The following is a 26,647-nucleotide window of genomic DNA, read 5'->3' as shown; positions in this document are numbered from 1 at the left end:
CACAAGTGACTTACCTAGGCCATCTTCTGTCCAAAGAAGGGAGGAAACTCACACCCGACCGAATCCAAACCATCCTAGATACCCCCATCCCGAAAACACAGAAGCAGGTCCGCTCTTTGGTTGGCCTAACCTCTTTTTGCAGACAGTGGTTGCCTAATTACAGCCTCATTGTGAAACCATTACTTGCCCTACTGACCAAAGATGTCCCCTCCCCACTTCCTTGGACCGCTGAGTGTCAAGCCTCCTTTAAAGAATTACGGGATGCACTCTGCTCAGCGCCTGTCCTAGGAACGCCGGATTACTCCAAACCCTTCTCCCTCTTCACCCACGAAAAGGAGGGATGCGCATTGTCTGTCCTAACTCAATCAATTGGTCCTAAGCAGCGCCCTTGTGCCTACTTCTCCGCCACTCTTGATCCTGTAGCCAGAGCCTTGCCTGCCTGCCTTCGAGCAGTAGCCGCCGCTGCTGTCTCTATCCGTCAGAGCGAGGGAATTGTACTTTCCAACTCCCTCACAGTGCTAGTACCCCATGCAGTCGACACCCTCTTGAATCAGACAAAGACCCAGCACCTGACTAGCGCACGACTGACAGGGTACGAGTTGACTCTACTTGCACCCCACATCACACTGAAGAGATGCACGACTTTGAATCCTGCCACATTACTGCCTCTGCCTGAAAATGACCCCGACGTGCCTCCCATACACGACTGTGTGACCCTCACGGACGAACAAACTAGGAGTAGGGTTGACCTCCGAGACACTGCTTTTCCCGACCCCGATGGAGAGCTATGGGTAGACGGCTCTTGCATCAAACTCCCAGATGGCACCACTTCAGCTGCCTATGCAGTAACGACAGCCCGAACAGTAGTTGAGACAGCCTGCATCACACAACGATCTGCCCAGGCAGCAGAGCTGATAGCCCTCACCCGAGCATGCATCATAGCCGCAGGGACCACCACGAACGTATATACGGACAGCCAGTATGCCTTCGGAGTGGTCCACCATTTTGGGCTCCTGTGGAGGGAGAGGGGATTCCTGACATCCCACGGCACCCCGATCCTCCACGGAGATCTAGTTTCCGCTCTGATTGAAGCAGTTCTCCTCCCCAAACGACTAGCGGTGATCAAATGTCAAGCACACAAAAGGGTGACAGACTTAGTTGGGCAAGGGAATGCATTGGCCGACGTCACTGCACGAACCACAGCTGAGAATAGGACGGTGACGCGCATGTACATGACCAGGTCACAAGCAGAAACATGGAGTGACACAAGGATAATGATTAGAGACATACAATCGGCCAGCACCCCTCACGAGCTGACTAAGTGGGCAAGGATGGGTTTGAAGGATGAGGAGGGCTGTTGGCGAACGAAGGATGCAAGCAAATGGTTGCTGCCCGACTCATACCTGATCCCCATACTGACAATGGCTCACTCCCCCGCACACATAGGATCTGCACCCATGATCGAACTCATTTCCAAAGTCTGGCACAATGACAAAATCCCTGACTCAGCCAGACGCCTAGTTCAGCAGTGCCTCATCTGTCTGCAACACAACCCCGGGAAAGGAACTGTAGTGCCCCGGGGAGGGTTTGGGACCCCCAATCACCCCTTTGAGGTCCTTCAGATGGATTACATCCAACTAGAGAGATGCCAAAGCCTGAAGTATGTACTAGTCATCGTATGTGCCTTCAGCAAATGGGTAGAAGCCTATCCAACCCGTGACAACACTGCCATGACTACTGCCAAAGTACTACTGAAGGAATTCTTCCCTCGCTATGGCCTTTGCCGAATTTTATGGAGTGACAATGGCCCCCACTTCATAGCTGAGGTTATCCAGCTAATCCTGAAAGGGTTGGGGGTGAAGCAACGATTCCATGCGGTCTTCCACCCCCAATCCGCTGGTCTAGTGGAACGCCACAATGCCACACTCAAGCTGAAACTGGCAAAAATAGTGGCCACCACTGGACTTAATTGGCCGGATGCCCTCCCACTGGCTTTGTTATCAATGCGCTCCACTCCCACCAAGCACCATTTGACCCCCTATGAGGTCGTGTTTGGGCGGCCTATGAACCTCTGGACTGCTCCCAAACCGACCTCCATTCATGACGTCCCAGACGTCCTACTATCTGATTATTTGTGCAAGTTGACTAAAACGTTGTCTGTCATTCATCAACAGGTGCAGCAGGCCATCCCCGATGCTTCCAGGGGCCCCGGTCACGACATCCAACCGGGAAATTTTGTATTGATACGAAATTTCCAGCGAACCAAGAGTCTGGAACCTCGGTGGACGGGCCCCTGGCAAGTGCTGATCACCACCCGAACAGCACTCCGAGTGGAGGGGAAGAAGCACTGGCTGCACGCGCATCATTGTCGGAAGGTCCCTGCAAACCTGGCCACGACAGAAAACGTCAGCACCCAAGAAGAGCTCCTGACCAAAGACCGACCGATATTGGACTGTTATCCAGATACTGGGGCACTCGAACTTGCAAAATTCTCTGATCCTACTGTGCCATCCAGAGAAGGGTATTTCCTGCGACGAAAGGAGGGAGTCTCGGCTAAGTAGGCCACGGACTAAGTTAAAATCTCAGAACGGTGACCTACACACAATCAAGGGTTGCCGGGAGAGAAGCTAAACAAAGTCTGTGGTTCTGCCCACTACCGAGCCCCTTGAAGGTGATGGAAGCGCCAAATAAGAAGATGATGGAAGCGCCAGATAAGAAGATGATGGAAGCAACGGGAAATACCCAGTATAGGAATCCAAAAACTGACAACCTGCACAAATCAAAGACAATTGCACTCTTCATTGTCTTCCTCTTCTGCCTCCTTCTCATGACCTCCCTCTGGATTCTGGAAGAGAGCACACCGGCTCATGAGACATTGCTACCTACTGCACAGCCAACACCCCTGAAAGAGCATCACCTAATCTCTCTGTCGCCTCAGCTCCGAGAAAGGCGCAGGGAATTCTGGAACAATTCCTTTGTGCAACTGTTGCACCAACATAACCTTGCTGCAAATGCTACGAACTGTTGGATCTGTGGGTTGCTCCCACATGCCACTGGACACTCCATCCCCTTCATCCCTTCACCCTTCTCAGTTCACGGCTCTTGCCTCGCCTGGTTGATCCTCATGCAAGAGAGCCACAGGGACAACGCCACCTCCAGCCGGACAGTGTCACTCTTCTACTCTGGGTTCTGGCTGAACAAAACAGGAAAGACTCCAGCTGCCCTGTGTCCAGCACTCGCAGGCACCACCTTCATCAAAGACATTCCAGCCAAAGAACGAGTCGAAGTACAGGTGCTCCACAATCCAGCCAGAACCACCTTCTCTCATCTGCAGAAACAAACTACCGCCACCCTGACTGTGGCTCTGTCCGTGATCAATGTCACTGGCCTTGTGTGCCTAGAAGGCCAAGGAACGCAGCTGGTGGGTTACAGCGCCTGCCGAGTCACCAGAACATTGGACTCAGCTGAACCCCCTTCTTTTGTTGCTTCTCCGGATATGTACTTTGTGTGTGGCACCAAGGCTTACACCTGGCTCCCGAAAGGATGGAAGGGCACCTGTTATATTGCCTTCGTTCTTCCACCCACATATGTAGCCCCTGCCAACCACCACCGGCAGAGGCGTGCAGATGACCTTGGGCAAGCCGACTCCACTGGAGCACAGTTCCTGGATGCAGCAAAGGGACTTGTTCCTCTGTGGGGCCCAATGGCTAACAGCCGTGCTATCCGGCACCTGACCCAGGCAGTAGAAACAACGATCAATATCACGGCTGGCATCCTCGCCAACAATACTGCGGAGCTTCAGGCGGTCCGCCTCGTGACCCTCCAAAATCGTCTTGTCCTAGACGTGGTCCTAGCCGACCGAGGAGGAGCATGCCGCATCATCGGATCCAGCTGCTGCACCTACGTGCCTGACAACTCGCCTTCAGTCTACAAAGCCATTGAACACCTCCACAGACTGTCCTCAGAGGTTCACCAAGAGCAGGAAGGATGGTCGCTTGGGAGCTGGTTTTGGGACACTTTGAAAAATTGGGGTTGGAAGTTGTTTTCCTTCGTACTGATACCTATTGTAATATTATGTGGGTGTTGCTTAGGTATCCAATGTCTGCCACCTCTGCTCGGCCTTGCTTCTAACTGTATGTGCCCAAAGACTTTGGACTTCCGAAATGAGCACATGAGCCCCCTCTATGAAGTAGAAATACGTGGCCTTATGGGGATAAATCCAAACTGACAAGTTGGCGAGACATGTTAAAAGGGAGGACTGTGGAATTTTAGTTTGCGATCTGAACATTATCTGCGCCAGCTTGTCACCTATGCACCACATGCACGGCAGCCATCTTAGATATCATGGTCTCCCTGTCCACGACCGATCGCCAGCGCGCCCCTCTGACCCAGCAAGCATCCTCCGCGCGCCCTGGCTCCCCCCTCCCTCCTCCTTATGAGCATGACCCTTCTGCATGACCCTGTCCTTGGGAGTCACGCCAGCGCCTGACCGACACCTCCTCTCCTCCCATGAATGCCCCTCTGTTGATAAACCTCCCCTCTGCGCTGGATCGTCCACGCGGCATGAATACCACTCCATTGATGGCCCCTCACCCCGTGTCCAACTGTCCACACAGGTCCGAGGCCACTGCCTAAGCCGGGAGATATCATTTACTGCCCCTTATTGTATGAGGTCGCTCTCCTTCAAAGGACCCTCTATTGATCCAGGCCTCCCCACCCCCTGTGATATGATCAGGCGCACACATCCTAAGACTCGACGGAACACACAGCTGCGTGATGACCCCCTCCTCTTATCAGCAGGTTGAGGACCTCTATTGTGAAGGTATATGGGGGTGGGATTAACACGAGGATTACGGGGATGCCTTTTCCTTGCCTTACAAAGTTGTGATTGTAATAAAGGAAGGTCACATGCCATAAACCGGTGTATAAGAGGCCAGGCCTCTGAGAGGCTGTTAGAGCACCTCGAGACGATACCTTGTTGTCTGATCTGATGTGTTCTGCTCCGTCGGAATAAACTTCTGTTTCCTGCCTTCTGGTCTCCGGCGCCTGCCTCATTGCTTGGTAAATTTGAATGGTACAAGGGCGGTTAGCGCCGGGCAAATCTTGAGAAAGGTCCTAGCCCTACCTTTTTCTACACCTCCTGGCAGAACCCTTCCGCAGACTTCCATTAATTTGGTAGGCCCATTCAGCAGGCATAATCGGGGACTACATGAGTGGATGTCTAATCCCCTGATTCTCAACTACTACTATCAAGGATGGGAAACACCAGACATAAATATACTCCTCACAGTACAACATGAAAAAGATGTCTAGGCTCTGCGTTCAGGTATCCAAACCTCAGCAATGCCAGGGGATGCATGTTGTGAAATGAGTCAGAGATTTTTAATGCATTTCTTTGTATCACTGTGCGGATCAGTGGACGAGGCAGAAAAGTGCATGTCAATGCCCATGACCAGTCACCACTGGTATGGCTCACGGGTGGGTGGTGGGGTGCAGGGTGGGGAGGGGTGGCGGTGGAGTGGTCGCGAGGGAAAGGGGGTAGCACAGGGATTAAATAATAAAAATAATAAAAGATAAATAAAACGCACCTTTCCTGGTTCCCCGCGTCTTCACCGCTTGGTCTGCTCCTGATTTCTTGCCTCCGCAGGAACAGGAAGTAGGCAGCCTCCCTCCCCTTCCCTAAGCCAATCACAACACTGCAAAGGCAGCGTTATGATTGGTTGGGATGCCGACCACACAGACGTCTATGGGGAGGCCTTTTTCTCCATGTAGGATGCATGCAGCTTACATGGAGGAAATGGAGATTGTGCATGACTATTTTGGTCGGTCCCAGAGGGACAACCAAACAGTCCGGGCCCGCAGCATTGATCATGTCACTCCTCCTGCCCTCGAGCAGACTCGCCCCCAACCAAACCCTTATGCTTTTTCGCAATGCGAGAAGCAGAAACATAAAATGATATTTACAATACCATTTTATGTTTCTGATTCTCGCACTGTGAGAAAGCAGTGGGGCGACACTCCTCCGCCTACATGAATGAGCCGCCCCTGCCCATGACCATAATTTAGTTGCACTAATGTGAGCTAGACAGGAATGGTCCTTCCGGTGCCTTGAGGTGGTCATAATGCCATTCTGCAGTTTTGTGGTTTGCCCACACTTATTGAATATATAAAAAAAAAACTGTCAACTCTCTTCTGTTACCGCTATTAGTGGGAGAACCTTGCATTCGGTAGAGACATGGGGGCATATTATCAAGGGGGTTTATCTCTGCTTTTTTCGCTTTAAAAGCCAAGAAAGCGGAGATAAAATTATCTCCCTATTACCTAGCTGTCGCTAACACCAGTTAGCGACAGCTAGTAGGAGATAGCGACCAACTTGGGCCCCACTTTGCATGTCAGAGAAATTTATCACTAATGACATGCAAAGTGGGCGTGCCAAGATGTTAGCGACTGGAAACAGTCGCTAACATCGCTATCTTCTATTAACAACTTTTGGAGATATTCGCGCTAAGGGTGAATATCTCTAAAAGCTAACACCTGCCCTGTAAATGTAAAATGTAAATTGATACTTGTATAGCGCACTACTCACCCGCAAGGGTCTCAAGGCGCTTGTACAAATACCGCTGTGGAACCCATCCTGGCTTTCCCTGTGAGGCGTCCACTCCTGGGCACCCCCAAGGTGGGGGCCAGACATCCTTAGCGTTGTGGGGGCCGTTGTGGAGATTAAGCAAGCTATTGCCCAGAGTTGCAGAATGGGACTCCATGATTGGAATAGGCACCGAGGCGAGAATTATCAGGTCCGTGGAATTTTGAGCCCAAGACCCGCCAAGGCGGGGTATTGAACCCTGGTCCCGGACCAGACCTCTGCATCAGGGTCTGCCGCTCTAACCATTTGAGCCACACTGAGCAGTTCTTAGCCATGTTATCCAATGGGAGGTGGATAACATGGCTAAGAGCATTAGCTCGGTAATGCATGAATATCGCTGACTTTTCAGCGATATTCATGCATTGCGGCCGATTTTTATCGCATTTGCGATAAACCTTGGTAATACCAAGGTTTATCTGCGATAAAAATCGCCGCAGGTCGGCGATAAATTTTTGTCTCTAATCAAGCAATAGCGATAATTACCGCTATTGCTTGGTAATATGCCCCTAGGTTTTTTGCAAATTATATGTATTAATTTTCAAGTAGTGCAAAATATAGATTTGACAAAGTACACATTTTGCAACTGTTTCTAATCAAACAATTCCAGCAATGCGATAGTAGTTCTCACATGCTTAATAAGAGTAACTTGATTTATAACCATTCAGGGAAACTCCGGTTTGTACAGCTAGCGATCAGCTCCTCAAGTCCCCAGTGAATTGACCTGTATCCTTCGGCACTCAGACCACCGTCGCCCCCCCGATCTTAAAAGCTCCATCAGAGCGAAGGCTCTGCCAAGCGTTATATCTCACAATCCCCGACCATCCTGTGGGCAAAAGAAATAATTACCAATAAACGTTCTCCAAGTCCTCGTGATGTGTAGTCTATTTTCCCCCTCGCCTCGCTCCTGACTCTTTTCACAAGGATGAGCTCATGGTTCTCTCTCTATGCCCATCAGATGTTCCACATGTTAGCCCACTACTATCACCCTCAGAGAGTTCTATCTCCCTAGTCGTGTTGTTACCTCTTGCACCTACTCTGTCAATGAAATCCGCCCCCGTGGCTGAAGAAATGGTTCCCCTGTAGTATTTTATGAGATGACCAATTTGGTCATTAAGTTATTAAGTATGTTTATGATCCACCACTCTCCCCATGTCAAAAGACACCAAAATGTTGGATGGAATGCGGAACATATCAAACATTCACCCGCAGTCATGAGATCTGGATTAAATCCATCGTTATTGTGGTCACCGTGCCACAGAATCATTCTGAGCCAGTCAGGGTAGTTATTTGCCTCCAGTGTCGGGCGATGCACAGTTTGGCAGCCACCAGACCTGTAGCTATTGACCTTTTCATGTGTCTGGATGGTACCACATTTCCTGATGTGTTTAATCGCTTGACGTACAGATGTGTTGTGGTCACCTCGGTGAGAACAGACCACCTCCGTTCAGTATTCAGACAGTTCCGGGCAGTGCAAAGGATAGGCACCATGTCACAGCAGCTTCTCCACGTCACCAACAGCTGGCATGTATTAGCAATCATGTCCTGTGTAATTTAGTTGGGGTCCAATACCAGTTATGTATAAGTTCGAAGTAAGAAATTCCAGTCTGCTCTCACGAAGAAGGGAGGTGTCTGCCTCTATCATGTGTGCATCCACCAACGAGGACTAGGCTTCTGGGAATATGTCTTCCCCGAGGCTTTCCGCTGGTGGATATTAGGTCTGTGGACGAAAGGAGACCGCATTCATTAGTGTGTACATTCAGAATGCATTTCCCCACTTATCTATATGTGTATGCATCAGGGAGTATCGGAAGAGGCAAGGCAGACATGGGGCTGGAGCTCTTTAAGAACTCACGAGCTACGGCCAAATCCTTGGGTCATTCACTCTGTGGCCACACGTCCCTCGTCTGCCTTTCATGGCTACAGAAGGGATTATCAGCCACACCAGCAATACCCCAGTTAAAAGACAGCAACCTCATTGTGGCAGTGGCTCGTTCTGACGTTGTGGGAGAGTTGCCAGTGGTCGGATCAGTCTCCAACCCTTACTATTCTGGCCATTCCAGATCATAGCTGGCCATTTGGTGGTAGGTGCAGCCATCACCACTGCTGGCATCACTTTGGACCGGTGGGTTCTTTAGATAGTACAAAGGGGCTACTCCCTCCCCTTTGAGACTACCTCTTCCTCCATGCCTCCAAATTACGACAAGCTGATGGAGGATCACCTGACTTTGCTTCAGGAGAAAGTCATTAATCTCTTGGCCAAGGGAGCAATAGAGGGTTCTGGTGCCAGGAATTGGCTGTGGTTGTTATTCCCGATACCTTCTGGTCCCAAAAAAGGCCAAGGGTCTTCACCCTATCCTAGATTTGCGAGCCCTCAGCTACTTACTCAAAAAGGAAAAGTGCAAAATGCTTATGCTTGCTCAGGTCTTACTCGCCCTGGACCTTGGAGAGTGGATGTTAGCTTTGGACTCCCAGGGAGCCTATATTCACATTCCCGCCCTACCTGCACATGGGCGCTACCCGCGGTTTACGTTAGGCCACAGACATTTTCAGTTCACTGTGCTCCCCTTTGGCCCATTGAGTGTTCACCAAGTTGATGGCGGTGGTTGTTTTTGGTTCATATGTGCAGATCTGGGGTGCCAGTGTTACCCTATCTTAACAACTGGCTGTTGAAGGTGGGTTCGCCCCCTGTTGTCGTCTGCCATCTCCAGACAATGGTGAACCTCCTGCATTCACCGGGGTAAGCTAACAACGTGCCAAAGTCACACCTTACTCCCTTTCAGACACTCCCTTGCATCAGAGCTGTTTTGGACAAAGCGCAGTTCTGGGCCTATCCTCCTGAATGGCAAGTCTAGGATATTCAAGCTACGATACTAATGTTTTAAGCCTCTATCTTGATTTCAGTGAGAATGACTTTGAGGCTGCTGGGCCTCATGGCCTCCTGCATCCTGCTAGTGACACATGCCAGATGGCATATGTGGGCTCTGCAGAGGGACTTAAAGTTCTAGTGGGTGCAGCATCAGGGGAATCTCTTTGACTTGGTCTAGATCTCGGAGGGAACTGCACAGGACCTGTTGTGGTGGCGGACCAACCGCAGTTGGGTCAGGGGCAGACCCCTCTCCCTTCTCCAACCTGACCACACAGTATTGACAGATGTGCCACTCCTGAGATGGGGTGACCATCTGGGGGAGGGAGAGATCAGAGGATTCTGATCTCTGGAGGAATCCTGACTCCACACCAACTTGCTAGAGCTCCAAGCAATTTGTTTGGCATTGAAAGCCTTTCTTCCTTAAATCAAGAGAAAACTGGTTCAAGTGTTCACGGAATACTACACCACCACTACCATGTGGTACAGCAACAAACAGGGCAGGGTGGGGTTGGGGACCCTTTGTCAAGAGGTTCTGTGTCTCTGGGCATAGCTGTAACAGCAGGGCATGCCCCCGGTGGTTTAACACTTGGCAAGATATCTTAATGTCAGGGTGGACAAACTCATCCATTGATGCCTAGCAGATCACGAATGGCATCTCCATCCAAAGGTGGCACAGGTCTCTTTCAACAGTGGGGAGAACCTTGGCTAGATCTGTTTGCCTCTGCTTAGAATGCGCAATGTCAGCAGTCTTGTGCGCTTGAGTTTCCAAGGCGCCTCTCGCTCGGGGACCCTTTTTGTCTCGATGGGGCTCAGGCCTCCTATATGTCTTTTTGCGCATACCACTCCTGTCCAGAGTGCTCAAGAAGATCAGGAGCGACCAGTTCCAAATCATTCTTGTGGCTCCTGGTTTGGCACAGAGAGTCTGGTATCCCGAGCCTCTTCAATTGAGCATTGACCATCCAATCAGGCTTTCCCTTTTGGAGGATATTTAGTTGCAGCAGCAGCGGAGGGTCCTCCACCTGAACCTGTCAACTCTACGCCTGCTTGCGGGGAGATTAAGCATCAGCAGTTGAAAGCATTCAACCTTCCTCATGAAGTTTGCAATGTTATTTTGGCAGCCAGGCGGTCCTCCACAAAGACCGTGTACGCCTGCCACTTGTTCAAATTTGTAAAATATTGTACAGAATGGTCTACCGATCCTCTTTATGCTTTCCTCTCTCAAGTTTGCTTTTTATTTTGAGCCTTGCCCAGCACAGCTCTGCACTGGGCACTCTCAAAGGCTACCTTTCAGCCCTGTCTGCCTTCCCGAGGCTGGCAGACCAAACCTCATTATTTAAATCTCCCATTGTAAATAGATTCTTCAAAGGCCTTGCACATATGTCCGCACCTTTCCATTTCATTATGCCTCAGTTGGACCTAAGTTTGGTTCTTACCTTCCTGATGTGTGCTCCATTTGAACCTCTGCATAGCTGCCTCTTCCGGCGGCTTACCATCAAAACAGCCTTTTTAGTGGCAATCTCTTCTGCTAGAAGGGAGAAAGAATTGCAGGCTTTCTCATCCAAGCCTCCTTACCTAACAATATTACCTGATATATTGGTGCTTCACACCAGGGCCTCTTTATTCCTGAAAGTGTCAATCTGGCCACTTTCTATGCTCCTCTACACCCCTCTAAAGAAGAGGAGTGACCCTACTATCTGGACCCAAAAAGAGCATTGTCATTCTATCTTGACCGCACTGAAGAGTTCTGGGTGGACAACCAACTTTTTGTGGGGTATGTTGGATTGAAGAAAGGTTGTGCGGTGCGGTGCAGAAGAGGTCTATCTCGCAATGGGTCGTCTTTTGCATCAACATTTGCTATGCTCTGGCCCAAAAGCACCCACCTGAAAGCTTAAGGGCATATTCCACCAGAGCCAAGGCTGCTACCACAGCATTCCAACGTGGAGTTCCAGTCCTCAACATTTGTCAGGCAGCAACCAGAGCATGCCTTCACATGTTTACCAAGCACTACCTCCTAAGTCCGCAAAGATGCCCTTTTTAGCCGCTTTGTAATGCAAGACTTCCTGGTCTAAACTTGTCTGCAGTACCTCAATGGATGGCATTGCTAGGGTATCTATTCAAAGATAAGGAATCTGCGACTATATCTTTCAATCAGATTGACAAGTTACGAACCTCCAGTAATGCTTTATCTGGTAGAGAGAGGATCTAGCCACAGATTCCTTACCAACCCATCCATACTCCCCGCACTACAGATAGGTTTATAGGGTCAGGGCAGATCCCTTTCAGGGCCCTAGTTGTTCAGACACACCCCAATGTCAGTGCACGTCATGGCTCTGCACTTCTTGCATGGAAAGTTGGGAACAGTAACTGACGCCAGCTCACCAAAATGGTGGCTATAAAGGTGACACGGACGTCACAACTGCGCAGACAACGCCGATGGCTTCACGCAGATCCGACAGATGCCACCTACTAGCATGCAGGACTATTGCTCAAAGAAAAAATCTTCCGGATCCAGTCTGATACCTGGGAAATCTATGGGTAAGGAAATTGCGGCAAAATCATGTCTCCAGACAAGGCATTACCGAAGTTAAGTAACTTGTCTATTTAGGTGAGATTGAGACTTTGTTGGATGATGCAACTTACACTGTGTTTCTATCAAAGCTATACTGTGCACTCTTCTCTTGTTCCTCCTGAAAGGGTCTGAGGTTATCTCAGAATATGAACTTTCAAATCTATTTTTATTTTTCACTAATCCTTCCATGCCTTTCTTTTAAGTAGATAAACTCTTGTTGAACAGAAACGAAATTCAGTTTTAAATTCCGTCAATGCTTTTTGAAGATATCACTGATGAGATTCTGAAGTTCGATCCAATCGGCAGTTATGTTGGCACTGAAGTACTTAAGGCAACGTTCTTGACATTTACTGGTGTAAAGTTCTTGTTATATTAATTTCAGCTGACTATATAGAGGACGTAAGAAACATGTCTTGTTTACTTTATCTAGCTGTTAGTGTAGACCTTGCTCGTCTGACCTAAAGGTCTACCATACCAGCAGCTTAAATGTCAGGTAGTGCTTCCTGATGCAGAGGGTCCATGATCGGAAGATGAACTGGAAATACCAGTTGATCAAAATCTAAGGTGATGCATAACCCAAACAGTGACTGCAAACACACCTTATGTCTAGTGATGTTCACATCGTACTAATGGAAACTCTATGTCGATTTTAATGATTTCTAATCTATTACTCATAGCAATGCTGATGTTCCCATCAATATTCAAATTGAAATCTTCGCAATGATTTTGCTTTCTGAAAGATTTATTTAATTGCATATAGCAATCCTGATTTTATTTTTGTGACATTAGTACATCAGTTCAGTAAATAAACATAATTGTTGCCATTCTTATTATGGTGACTGGGCCATGAGTTGGACTGTTTATTTAGTGTGCTGACCATGACAGCCATGTTTCTTCCAACACTCGCTTCAGTGCCCCTCTGAAAATGCAGCTGATGAAGTGTTAGCAAACACAACAAGATAATGGACGTAGTGCCAGAACCTTTCAACCACTCACCCCCAGTCAAGAGATCTGGGTTTAATTCAGTTCTGGCTTGACTTTTTCGATGGGGAGCAGGGTCAAGACTTTTTTGCATATGGATGGGTTTAAACCTGAATGACATGGGTAGCAAAAAGCTATGGATTTAGGACCAGATCTCTGAACTTGGGTGAATGTTTGACATTATTCAACATTCTTTCCATCGATTTGTTCTTTTTGCTAATGAATTGTTGGCACTAGAAGTCTGTAACTGGGAGGCTAAGTTTTTCGCAACACATTTATATATCCACGGCAACTAAGTTAATGACTAGCACTTAGGGGCAGATTTATGAGGCCCTTGCCCCTCCTTGCGCCGCAATTGCGTCACTTAATGTGACGCAACGGCGGCGCAAACAATGCGCCCTATTTACAACGTGACGCATCTAGGAGATGCGTCACGTTGGAAAGCCCTGCGTCATGAGGAGGCGTTCCTGCGCAGGGGGGGGCGTTCCTGGGCAGGAACGCCTCCTAAAAGTGGCTGAGTGAAATCTATGAGATTTCACTCAGTCACTTTCTACGTCAATTCCTTACGCCTGCTTGAAGCAGGCGTAAGGGTGACGCACCATGCATTGAAGAGGTGGCAAATGTGGATCGTTGATCGTTTGCCCACGTACGGAGCTCCTCTGTCACAATCGATTCAATGGACTGCCGATTCATTCCCCAAGAAGCCGACAATATGTTTAGCACCGTGTGAGTGCCTTACGTAACGACGGGTGCTGTCTCCTCACTCACATCATAAAAATATTGATTATTTGGAGGACTCCCAACCTTAGTGTTATATTAATTACGCTGAGATGGTTCTTGATTGTCCATTTATCCTGAAGAAAAGTATATGTGACATTGATCCCTTGGTCTTGTCTCCACATTGACGTCGCCTTGTTCGAATCCACTAATTACTTGTAGGACCTCAACCTTCATGGTGCGGCCCCCTCCACTCACGAGGCCTCTACCTAACAGTGACTATCTGGAGAACTTCCAACCTTGTGGCTCTTCAATCAAATTTGTTACATGACTTGTAGACAACGTTGGTAATAATTCAGGTCCACCTGCCCCTTACCCCTGGTCCTGATGAAGACCCCACAGCAAGGATCATATTACCTGCATTGTTAAGAGGGTCGAAACGTCGACTGTTGTTCTTTGTGTGGCAACCTCACGCCAATATTATGTAGATATATTGTACATTGTGACGTATGCCTTTTTCAAATTATGGTCGCCATTCTTCATGGCAACGCTGCTATCTAAATTATAGCTATAAGGTGTTTTTTTCAAATGTCTGATTTTATTGTCACTTAACCCTACCACTCCCTTATCCTTATCACTATCACTTCCCTTCTTCCTCCCGGGGCACTGTATGACCATTAATACAGTTGATTGTTCATAATATGTATTCATTACATTTGATCCCTTAGTGAATTAAACTCTGTGGATATAATAATTGCTTTTTGATTCACTCATTAAAAGGGTCAAATTACTTTGTGTTCACACTGGGACCCTCTTCTCCTAGTAACCCTGGTTAGAGTAGGCACCGAGGCGAGAACTATTGGGACCGCTGACCCTGGTCCACGACCCTGGCGCGTCGGGAATTGAGCCCTGGTCCCGGGCCGTTCTCTGCTTTCGAGTCTGCCGCCTCTAACCAGTGAGCCACACCACTCCACTGATGACATCATCCAGTGACTGTGTGTTGCTGTAAAGTTTAAATATGATTTATAGATATGGCAAGGTGTATTGAAGCATGAGTGGGTGTATAAGTGTCTGGATGGAGGATTTAGGAGGTGTGTGACGGTATAAGTGACTAATTAAACGTGTCTTACTGAATGCATGGGTTAGTGACTAAACTGTGTGAATGTCTGTCTCAGTCAGTCTGTTGTTGTGTAAGCTGGCACATGGGTTGGTCAGTAGCTACATGAGTGTCTGCATGAGTTATTGATTGTTTGCCTGAGTATTTGTATGGGAGACTGAGTGTGTGTGTGGGTGGGTTGGAGGAGTGTGACTTTGTGCATAGATGTGTGAGTGGTTGATTCACTGGGTGTATGGGTTCAAGAGTACATGTAGAACAGCTGTATGCGTGGGTGAGTGTGTGTATGGGTGTGTTGGTGAGTGAATGGATGTCTCAGTGGTACATGTGGGAGTAACTATATATGTAAAAGGCAGTATATATGAGTCATGGGGTATATAAATGACTATATGTGAGAGTGAGTGATTGTGAGAGTGACTGTATGGATGAGTGTGTACTTGTATCAGTGATTATATAAGAGAGTAAGTATGCGTTACTATCTATATGAATTAGTGAGGTGGTGTGTGTATAACTGTATAGGTGAGTAAATGGGAGTGTGATTGATTCTTTGCATGACTGACTAGGTGTGTGAGTAACTCCATGGATGAGTGGCGGTGTGTTAGTGTCTGAATAGGTGTATGAGTGCAAATGATAGTGTTGTATTGAAGAGTGACTGCATGTATAAGTCATTGTATGGGTGAATGAGTGGATGTGTGTGTAGACCTAGGAAGCAGTGAATGTGTATGTAGTAACTGGTATTGGTGTCCCAATGGTTTAAAAAATTGTAGTCTGTATTTTACAGTGGGTGTATCAAAGGTTATATTAGACTGTGAGGAGGTGCATCAGATTTTCATGTGGATGATGTCATCAGTGATGTAATTTGAGATGTCATCAGTGATGTCAGTGACCATGCCATGAATGATGTTATATGTGACATGAGCAGTGCATTGCGGAGGCGCGAGTTATAGTTAGCTGAACTAACTATAATGGTGGAATTTCTATGGTTTTGTATGAGTGAAATGTGCAGCTAACTATAACGTCCCTGAAACCTATGTTTTTTTCAGTTAATTTCAAAGGTTTTTTAAATGCTAATTTCTAACTATAACGTCTGTAAAACCTATGGCTTTTTCAGTGAATTTCAATGGTTTTATAAATGCTAATTTCTAACTACAATGTCCCTGAAACCTATATTGTTTTTAAGAACATTTTAAAATGCATGCATACTTTTTGTAGTCAAAAACTAACTGTAACAGTAGTCTGTTATAAGTTATAATTTAAGAATATTTAAAACTTAATTAGCAGTAATTAACATATAAGTGTGCAAAAAGTGTGACGCAGCAGCTATGATACCTGACTTCGAACAACAGAGTTCACAGTTCGATTCCCGGCTCCAGCGGCATGTTAGCCCACCACTATGTCACTATGGGCAACGCCTTGCTTAATCTTCCCGACGCCCTTGAGAGCCGGCACAGCTTTCCGGGGGTAGATGTACGCTTTACAAATGCTGGCATTTTTTTTATTTAAAACCAGAGTGATGAGAAATATTAGCAATTTTTTTTTCTTCTATTCTGAACGATATTTTTTTAATGTTTTCTATTTAGAATTACAGCAATTAATAGATGTTTTTAGTCACGAGAAAGGAAATGACACGGTTTACCGGGTAACAGTTTTTAAGCTCTCCAATATATGTACATATTAAGGAGCTTATATGTGTGAGGATCAAAATCAAAAACTTTACCGCAACACATTTTGTAACTTTTCCCAAATGTGTACAAGGTAAACAGTTAAAACGTGAGCACGTGTGAACTGTAAAACGTGAAATCTAAATGGGCGGAGCCGCATCTTCCTTCCATAGATTACTTAATAACCAAATGTATATAAACCACACCCGTTGTTCGATTCGTTTAGTTTTTGTGAGTTATTTACGCGTGTCCTTTCTATGAGGCAGGTTCCCTTTTCTAGTGTTGCATTCTTGTTTTGCGGCAACAAAACATATTCCAGAGTTGTATGTTGTTTTATTATGGCATAGTAGATATTTATAATACATAGCTATTTGTCAATATTTAAACATTTGTATTTAGAAAAAAGTGTTATTGGTTGTTTTGCCTTTTTTCTGTAACGTCAGAAGCTTGTTTTCAGAAACAGACAGAATACAGCAAGCATTGCTCCTTTTCTGGCTCCTTTGAGCTCATATACTTTGACATTTTATATTATAATATTGACACTGTACTTGACCTTAGAGGTGTTGGTGACCCGTCAGTACGAAGACTAAAGATTTATCCGTAACATCACCAGCTTCTGGTTCTTACTCTGTTTCTCCCTTGGAATCATATATTCTGAATATGTATATTATAATATTAACAGTCATTGCGATCTCAGAGGGGTTCATGACCTGTTGGCGCGAAGACTAAAGATTTATATGTAACGTCAGCAGATTCTGGTATCTAACTCTGTTTCCCTCTTGGGATTATATAGTGTAAATATGTATATTATAATAGTCACAGTCATTATAATCTCAGAAGAGTACATGACCCGTCGCTGCGAAAATGAAAGAGAAGCTCTGAACATATTCACCGCTGGAAAGTATTTCCTTTTTTTTTTTTTTTTTTAAACCTTTATTGATGTATTCAAAGTAGTACACGCGCAGGCCCACAACCACAGGGGCCGGCCGCAAAATCAGCAAATCAAATTAGAGTTTACACATATATCATCGACCCTGGCAACATATGCGAGGAAATTACAGCGTAAGATATAATGCGCACCCAGTCCAAAGGATAAATCAAAGGTTTCGTTTTTTTCTTTTTTAAAAGAATAAGTAGTGGCAATACTAGAAGAGGCGTCACACCATACTATAAGAAGCAATAAGAGATGAGGGGATGTGCCACGCACTGCAGTCAAGAACAGGTAACAAATAATACAGCCTTAGTCACGCAACGCCTGCAATAGACATACAAGGAGTAAAGATTGATGCATTAGCAAGCGATCTAGTGTGAGCACGATCCAAAAAACCCCTTCTTAGGAAACAATGTAGTAAGAGCTGGTATAGACGCCCAATACAGCAAGGAGTGACAGAAGGAGAAACAGCCGACCCTACTGAGAAGAGGAAAGGAAAGAAAAGGGACCATAGAACAAAACAAACTAAAATAACACACCCCCCCCGCCACCCACCACCCTGCACCCCTGTAATGGCTACGGCCTACTCCACTAACAGCGTGCCTGTCGCCCCAGAACTTGCCCTAGAGAAAGCGGAGGAGGAGAACAACATACACACTCCCGGTCTCCCACACCCTCCGCCATTAGCGACCTCCCCAAGACATATTAGTCACTTTGTGAAGCAAGTATTGAGCCCCAACTTGGGGAGGACAACATCAGAACCACCCGACTCCCGTAGTGATATAAAGTACAATCCCGGCACAGATCACATAACGTTGCAAACCCCAAAAATCAAAGTCAACCCTGACCAGTACGGATCTTTACAAAGGCCCTTGTCGCCCAAGCCACAGTCATCATAGGGAAATCGAAGCGTTCATAACAGTTCAAGTCAATGGAATCGGATCGGAGAGTGGATACAAGATGGCGACATCCACAAGTCCAGTAAAGGAAGATGAAGAAGAAAAGCAATCCTCTCCGACAATCACTGAAGAGCTGTTCGTTGCGACCTTTAGTAACGATGTTTCACCGAGCAGGAATCGAGTAGGGAAAGCTAACGATGATCATAGGTGCGCCATCTATGAAGCCAGAGTCATCAAAGTGGGCTAAATCAGGCTTCCGCCCGGGGGCCTCAAAATGGTAGGCAAAGTACTCCGCAGGAACCACAGTTTGTTGATAACATGTCTGAGCATCGCCATCCGGTCTCAAACAGACGTTGCCCAGCGTTACAGACATCCGAGCGTACATGACAGTGATTTGGGAGTGGAGCGCCTCAATGGCGGCCATTACGGACCTCAATGAGGGTGTGCCGTCCGTCCCCTCCATCCCCTCACGCGAAGAGACGAAGCAGGATCCGAACCCCGGACACAACTCCGAGGCACCAGGCACACCCAAAGCCAATGGCACAGCGGGCGCTCTCAATCCTGGCAGAATCAGCACCTTCGCCACCCGCGGGGGCCAAGCCCGTCAACCCCGTCCCCGAGCAGGGCCTCCGGGCGTCAGACCTCCGACGGCGGCCACCGATGTTCACTTGCATCACTGTACCGTGTCCGTAGCGTGAGCCGATAACAGAGTTGCCAATCAGAAATGTAAAGAATGGTCCGAGTTCGGGAGACCGGACGCAACCCTGGTCCCACAGCCGATGTTGATCAATTCCAACCCGGATGGGCTAGAAATCGAGGTCCCGGTGTCAGCCCTGGAGTAGGCCAAGAATAGAACTCGACATAACTTCGTCACCCGGTAAGTTGGAAAGTCCGGGATTGCACCGCAGGAGTCAGGAGCACTTCATACGTGCGGGAGTCCGGCGGGAGGAAAGGATAGATCACAGGATATACGAGCTGCCGGCGGAGGTCGGCGGAGCCGGGAGCTTTTGCGGACATCTTGGTTCGCAGCGTAGCTCCTCCCTCAAGGTATTTTATTATTGATCTTGTTTTGTATTGATAACTTTATTTTCCTTTTCCTTTTTGTGTGGCATCAGTGACACTCTCTATATTGTAATAGAGTGTCATATTGTCACAGAACAGGAATTGGAGATTTGTCGGCACCAGGAGTAAATCATCTGAATTACAGCTTACTGACCTTTATAACTTACTTGATCAGGTAGTTTTACAGTGAGAATATTGTTCGAAATTGCAGTCTAAAAAAAGATAGTTTGCATAGATACTTTCATAGTGAATACCTTTGATAAACCCTACATTTCTGAATGATATTTTGTAATTTCTATTTTTATTAGTTGCGGTTCCTATTCACCTTCTCTCTATAGAATATATAGGACCAATAGTGAATATATTTTCTTACTATCCTATATATTCTTAAAAGAGTACGTGATTTGTTAGCGGAGCAGTGAGCGACCTCTAAGCACTAAGACAGAACGTTCCCGAATTCTACAGAATAGAAATTGTAAAAAATGATAAAACGTACATTTCTATGTAATGTAAAGTCATTTGTGTTTAACGGTTTTGTACTTGTTATTGTACTTGTGACCTGAGACGAAGTAGTGCGGGAGTGTTTCTTGTAGCACTTCTTTTCTAATTTATCTAAAAGTAAGTCATGCCCTTTTATAGTGTCAAGAATATGGGGCACCACTTTTCCAAACTATAGAAGAAAAACAGGAAGGGTGTGGCCACTCTTAAGGGTTATTTTATGAATTACTTTTTTTATTTGTCACCCCTTTGATATATACAGCGTCAGTTTCCGAAGAAAGTTTATTTGTAATTGCTTAATAAAAACTGTTTCAAACCTAGACTGAGATTTTTGCTGCGCAACCACACCTCCCCGTCAGAAAAGTAAACACCACATTATAAATAAATAGTGCTCCTGGGAAGTATCCCACCGGTAAACTTAAGAAAAGGAAGACCCCAACACACTATTTTTCCGCCTTGATTTGTACACCCCAAGCCAATTATATAAATGGCCCTTAAAATATATATTTTACCTTCACAATCCCTGTCCACCACCTTGTGGCCACTGTACAGAGTTAATAGTGTTCATACCCTCCACACTACTACTTTGTTTTCCCGTACTCCATTGAAGTACATCACAAAGCGGTTCACAACAGTGAACTGTTCCCAGCCAATAATGAGCAAACTTGTACTCTGAACACTTTAGCCAATAAAATGTCCATGGTGTTCTGCAGAGGGGGAGGGAATCGCTGCCAAATATTCTACTTTTAATGCTTCACAGCCAATGAACATTAAGCTTGGGAAGGTCCTGCTTGGAACACATTAGCCAATCAGATGTCCCTGCTACTCCGCGCAGGGGGAGGGAATGGCTGGCAACACTTTTACTTTTAATTGATCGCAGCCAGTTATCATTAAGCTTGGGAAGGTCCTGCTTGGAAAAAGTTACCCAATCAGATATCCCCTATGCTCCGCGGAGGAGGAGGGAATGGCTGGCAACACTTCTAATTTCAATGGTTTACAGCCAATGAAAATTAAGCTTGGGAAGATCCAGCTTGGCACACGTCAGCCAATAAGATGTCCTTTCTACTCTGTGCAGGGGGAAGGAATGGCTGGCAAAACTTCTACTTTTAATTGTTCGCAGCCAATGAACATTGAGCTCATTGTTGGAACACCTCAGCAAATTAAACATCAATTTTGTTCTGTGTACAGGAACAGAACACGCTCTTCCACATAATATTAAATTTCGTCTAACAAAGTGACACTGTCCGTGATAAAAGTGAACACCACATTATAAGTAAACATTACTGCGCATTATATTAAAGGAAAGCTGCAATACGGCGCATTGTTATTTTCCAATATTATTTCCACAACCTACTGAACATTGCCGCAATACCGCGCATTGTTGTTTTGCGGACGTGTTTTCCATGGCTTACGCAACATTCACACTACCTGTGTGTGCCCCTCCAAACTGCTTACTGCAATACGGTGCATTGTTTTCCCGACGGGATTTCCAGAGCCTACTCAACCTTACTGCCTGCCACAATACTGCGCCTTGTTTTCCCGACGGGATTTCCAGAGCCTACGCAACATTCAAACTCCCTGCCTCTGCACCGTACAGACTGCTTAAATGAAGACCACAGTGATCCTACTATACCCTCTTATACAATGATTCTCTTTTTCTTCCCCCTACGCCATTTAACTCAGTCACAAAATGGCTGCCAATGAGCCGCACGCTCGTGCTCGTAACGCCTCAGCCAATCAGATGTCAGAATTCTCAAATATCGATATCTGTAAATTTTTATATTTCTCTAAAACTACTGAACTGACTTACCCCATTAAAACAAAAGTGTGCTTTCTGGACCAAGACCTTTCTCCCTGCCAAATTTGGCGTAATTCTGTTCAGCAGTTTGACTTGTAGCCTTGTCTAAAGTTGCATGGAGAAAACACCTTTTGGGACCCCCTTTTTTCTGAGCCCCCCTTGGCAAATCACCAACAAACTTTCAATATAGGAGCTGATCTGAAAAGAGAAGTTTTTTGGGAACTTTCATAAACATTCGTCAAACGACGCCAAAGTTATAAGCAAATCAAAAAATGCTTTTCCTATGGAAACATGGTCCTAACTATAACTAACTACTGGCGACCGCCAGTAGATAATATTTATATATATATATACATATATATATATATATATATATATATATATATATATATATGTATACATACAGTGACTAGGAGTTGCTGTGTCTATAAGATGTGTTCTGCCCTGGCAGCTGACCAGACCGACAGCATCAGCGCCGTCAGGCGTGTGGTCCGAGTGAGTTTATTTTGTTGCTCTGCTGCAGGTGTGTGTCGCACATGTAGCTGCAGGAAGCAGAGCACGTCTGCACTATGAAGCAGGAGCATGAAACCACCACAGGCCTGCACTGTGCGTGTTCCTGGTCAAAGCTCTGAGCTACAGTTGCTAATACACATTATTATCTCTCACCCACGTGCCAAATGCTCTCGGGTACGTGCATCGCTCTCAGACCAGTAAACAGCAGCTTCATGCATTGAACACATGCAGAGTTCCGAACCACGTACTCTAAGACTGCCTCCCCCAACACACATGCTTTGGAAGGTGTTTGCACTGTTTTAAATCCAAAAGCCTAGCCACAAAGTTTTCCTGGTTGTCTCTCAAAATTAGGACTGAAAGACACTGTGAAAAGGGAGTACCTCACAGAAGAGGTGAGGCAAGGGAGCTCAGGGCCTCCAAGCACGATGTTACTAAGTGCAATGTCTCTATTTTAAAGCTATATTATAGACTGATAATAACTCTAATAGTCAAACTAAATGGCATGTTTGTTTTAATTACTTCCATTTGAATTTGGATTTGCACTGCTCATTGCTTTTTCTAATGTTCTTATTCAATCACTTTCCACTTCTTTCCTCCTCCGTCTCTAGCGTGTTGATGCACACCTTTTGTTTCTAGAACACTTTAAAAATCTATACTTAATACATGTTTTGGTTCTTCCATCTCTTTCATTTTTCTTGCTCAAATAAGAAGCAATTGAGATGTGTCTGTTGATTTGATAAACCCTACTTTTGCTTTTAATTATAGACCGCATGCCGTCCACAAAGCTGAAAACACCATACCTCACTTGACATTATTCAGTTAACTGTGACATAGTGGACTTTCCACATCATATAGGACAAAAGACCAGCTGACTAGAATGGTCTTCAATTGAGGTGCAAACCCATGGGGAACCAGAGTGTTTATTGAGCAGCGAGCTGCTCAACGGAGATCTACATGAAGTGCTGACATTCTGTGAAACAAAGAGATAGACCTTTCAAGTGGGGATAACATGTAATCCGGATCTAAAAAAATAAAAAGTAATCTCCTTTTCAACATTGGCTCTCTTACATTCCTTTGGGATAGGGACTGTAAAACACCCACTACTTGCTACTGTCATGCTGCTTCACTTCAGCCACAGTCTTGCATCTGTCCAGGGTCCACTAAATGAACCTTTGTCACCATGTGCTAGTTTTCTGGTACGTGAGAGTCAGTAGTGCCAGTTGAGGATGCGGGTGGGGCAACTGGAGTAAGTGGGTGGGGCCACTGGTAGAAGAGGGTGGAGCCGAGGGAAGTGGGTGTGGCCTCCCAGAGAAAAATTGAGCACCTACACTTCATATTTCAGAAATTAAGCACTGCCTGGGAGCATTTCAATTTTGAAGACAATGTTGTTGTTTTTTGAGTGTTTGTGGTGTTTGGGTGAGTTGGAGGTTGTGGGTCAGAGCTTCTGAAAGTGCCTGCCAGTGATCTGATGGAGCTGATCGGACTGTCCAATCTTTGGCCTTTCGCAGAGCGATTTTCACATGTGCGCTAATTGTAATTTCTGTTTCATATGAGAGTGTCTGAAGGAGTAATACATGGATGTCGAAGTGCTAATAGCATGAACAGAGGGTGGTGTGTTTGTAGGTGAGGAGATAGAGAGATAGAGAGTGGGTGGGTGTGTGGTAGAGGGGGGCATGCAGGTGGTGCATGCGGGACACAGTGGAGGACTGGTGGTGCGGAGGAAGGAGATAACATCTTGGATGTGCAGATTGAGATGTTCAGATGCAGAGAGAGGCACAATGTGGGTGGTGAGAGACTGCAGATGAGAGAAGTGTGGAGGGAGAACAGGAGAGATCGGATTGGGAGACCCTGGGGACTACCGGCACTTTCACAGATTCTAGTGATGTGTGGTTCACAATCACATCTTTTCAGACTTGAGGTATTTTCGAATTTGATTATTCGCAGCACAATTGCTGCTGCTCATTTCTCTGGTACTGTTGGCTGGGATTGGCAGTGCCAATGGGTCTGGCTTGTTTTGAGCATTTGTTTGTTTTTTGTGATGTCTAGATATGATGGTGGAGGGTTCACAGAGAGTGCTGGGGTGCTGCTTGGATTTACTTTCAGAAGATATCACTCACACAATGGGGACAATCAAGTCATGGGCAGTCTGGAGGCTTGGCAGCTATTCACGCACATGGCATCACTGGGCATATTTTGTGCTTTGTTATAGTGTGGGAATCTGGTGGACAGGGAGGAGACACACACACACACACACACACACACACACACACACACACCCCTCCCCATATCCTGCCAGGGCATTTTTCCTCCACATGAAGAGCATTTTATTTTGAGGGGTAATTCCAGGGGTAGCAGTGATGAACGGCACCACAGGGGAGGGGGAACACTGGGAAAATTCCAGATACTTGTTTCAGGGGGAGAAGGTGGGCGTTTAAGGGCGTCTGGTCTGGCAGAGATTAGACACGGATGGAGACTGCAAGTTTTGCCAAGATGCGCCTTGGAAGGGCCACGGATTTCAGCATTGCTTTATATGGGGGGGAACTGGCCTGCCTTGCTGATGCTGCACTGCATATAAGTTGTAGTACGTTCATTAGCTTCGTCCCAGTTGTTTTCATGGAGAAGGTTGCAAGTAGTCCTGGGGCCAGGCTTACATCACTCCACCAGCAAAGGAAGATGTGGAATGGAGTGGACCTGGGGCCAAAAGCCAGTGGGTCGGGGAGCCATGGGTCGAAAACCTTTAAGAATAACTGCCACTAAGGTAACTATGACTTGTACCCCTGCCATGCACCGCTTTCTTCTCAATCATTTTATAGCAAAAGCTATAGTGATACTATCTATGATGTCATAGAAGATGTTCTGAGTAATGTAATATGTGGAGTAATTAGCAGTGCATGGCGAGGGTGTGTTTGCTCTTGCTTGGCGGGAGCTTTGAAATTGCTCCCGCCAAGCAAACACAGGTTTCCATGCCCGCGACAGTTGTCAGGGAAAAAGCTATATCACAGTTGTGGGCACCTGGGACATAGCTGGAGCCGGCCATGTTGTCCCCAGGGCCATTATTGTCTTCTGGATCAGGGAGGGCCGTGCTGGCCTCCTTCCTTTTACAGCTATGGGGATGGGATCCCCGGGACCAAAACTGACCTACACAGTAACTCCCACTTTATATTAAGGCTGGGTCCTGGAGGGAAGTGGTCCCAAGGGCTGAAATCGGCCCAGGGAGAAGGACAGCGCAGTTCCTCCTCTCCTTCTGAATATCAGCTGGGCCCCAGAGTATGGGGTACCTGGGGCTGAAATTGGACCAGGAAGGGGGGCTGCGAGCCCCCTTTCCATTTGATTTCTAAGGCTGGGCCCAAGAGGATGAGGTCCACGGGAGGGGGGCTGCACAACCCCTCTCCCTTTTCTAGTATTTTGCCTGGCCCCAGTTGATGGGGGTTTGGGGGATGGGACCCTTAGGATCAAAATCGGCCCTGATCATGACTCACATATATAATGAAACCATTGACGTAGTTTCATTATATACGTCTATCAGTCATGATCTAGGACTAAAGGCGGTTGGATATTTTTTAAGACAAAGGAACAACCAGGAATTCAAGCTTACGAAAATGCTCATGGAAATGATTGAACTCTATTTGAGAAACTATTTTTGATATGGAATGGCAGCATGGAACAGTTCAAATAATATTTCGAAATCCTTTATAATAACTCAGTGGGTCTGACATTCACCTACAACATAATTGGAAAACAGATTCAATTCCTAGATGCAACTGTGTATATAAACAGCAATCAAATTCATAACAAAGTTTATCGAAAACCTACATCGACTAAGAGCATACTATATGGATCAAGCTTCCATCCTAACCAACTAAAGAGAAGTATGTCTTATGGGGAGTTCTTGAGAATGAGAAGAAACTGTTCAGAAGACACAGTGGTGGTGGAGACCTTCAAAGAGATGAAACAAAGGTTCATTAAAAGAAACTACAAATATAGAGATGTGAAACAGGGGAAAGAAAGAGCAAGAAATATGACCCATGCTTCAAGTTTAACAAATAAAGAGAAGGAAACGGAAAACAGAAAAAAGGATGATGTGACAAGGATGATCATGACATACATTAAAGAAAGTCATAAGATCGTGAAAATTCTCCAAAAATATTGGAATGTTCTTATGAAAGACCTAGACATCGGAAATAAAATAGGGAAGAGACCGATGGTAACTTATCGAAAGTACACTCATTAAAAGACAAACTTGTCAGAAGCCACTTTACCAGTGAGAAACCAATCAACTGGCTCAGCAAACAGACTGGCTTCATACATTGTAACAAATGCAAACCCTGTAAAATTGGCCAAAACACGGAGGTGAAAGATTACAGAGGGAGAACATTTTGCATCGATGAGAAAATA

This window comes from Lissotriton vulgaris, chromosome 2_1 (assembly GCF_964263255.1).
Source record: "Lissotriton vulgaris chromosome 2_1, aLisVul1.2, whole genome shotgun sequence".
Taxonomy (NCBI): Eukaryota; Metazoa; Chordata; class Amphibia; order Caudata; family Salamandridae; genus Lissotriton; species Lissotriton vulgaris.
This window is presented reverse-complemented; position numbering follows the sequence as displayed.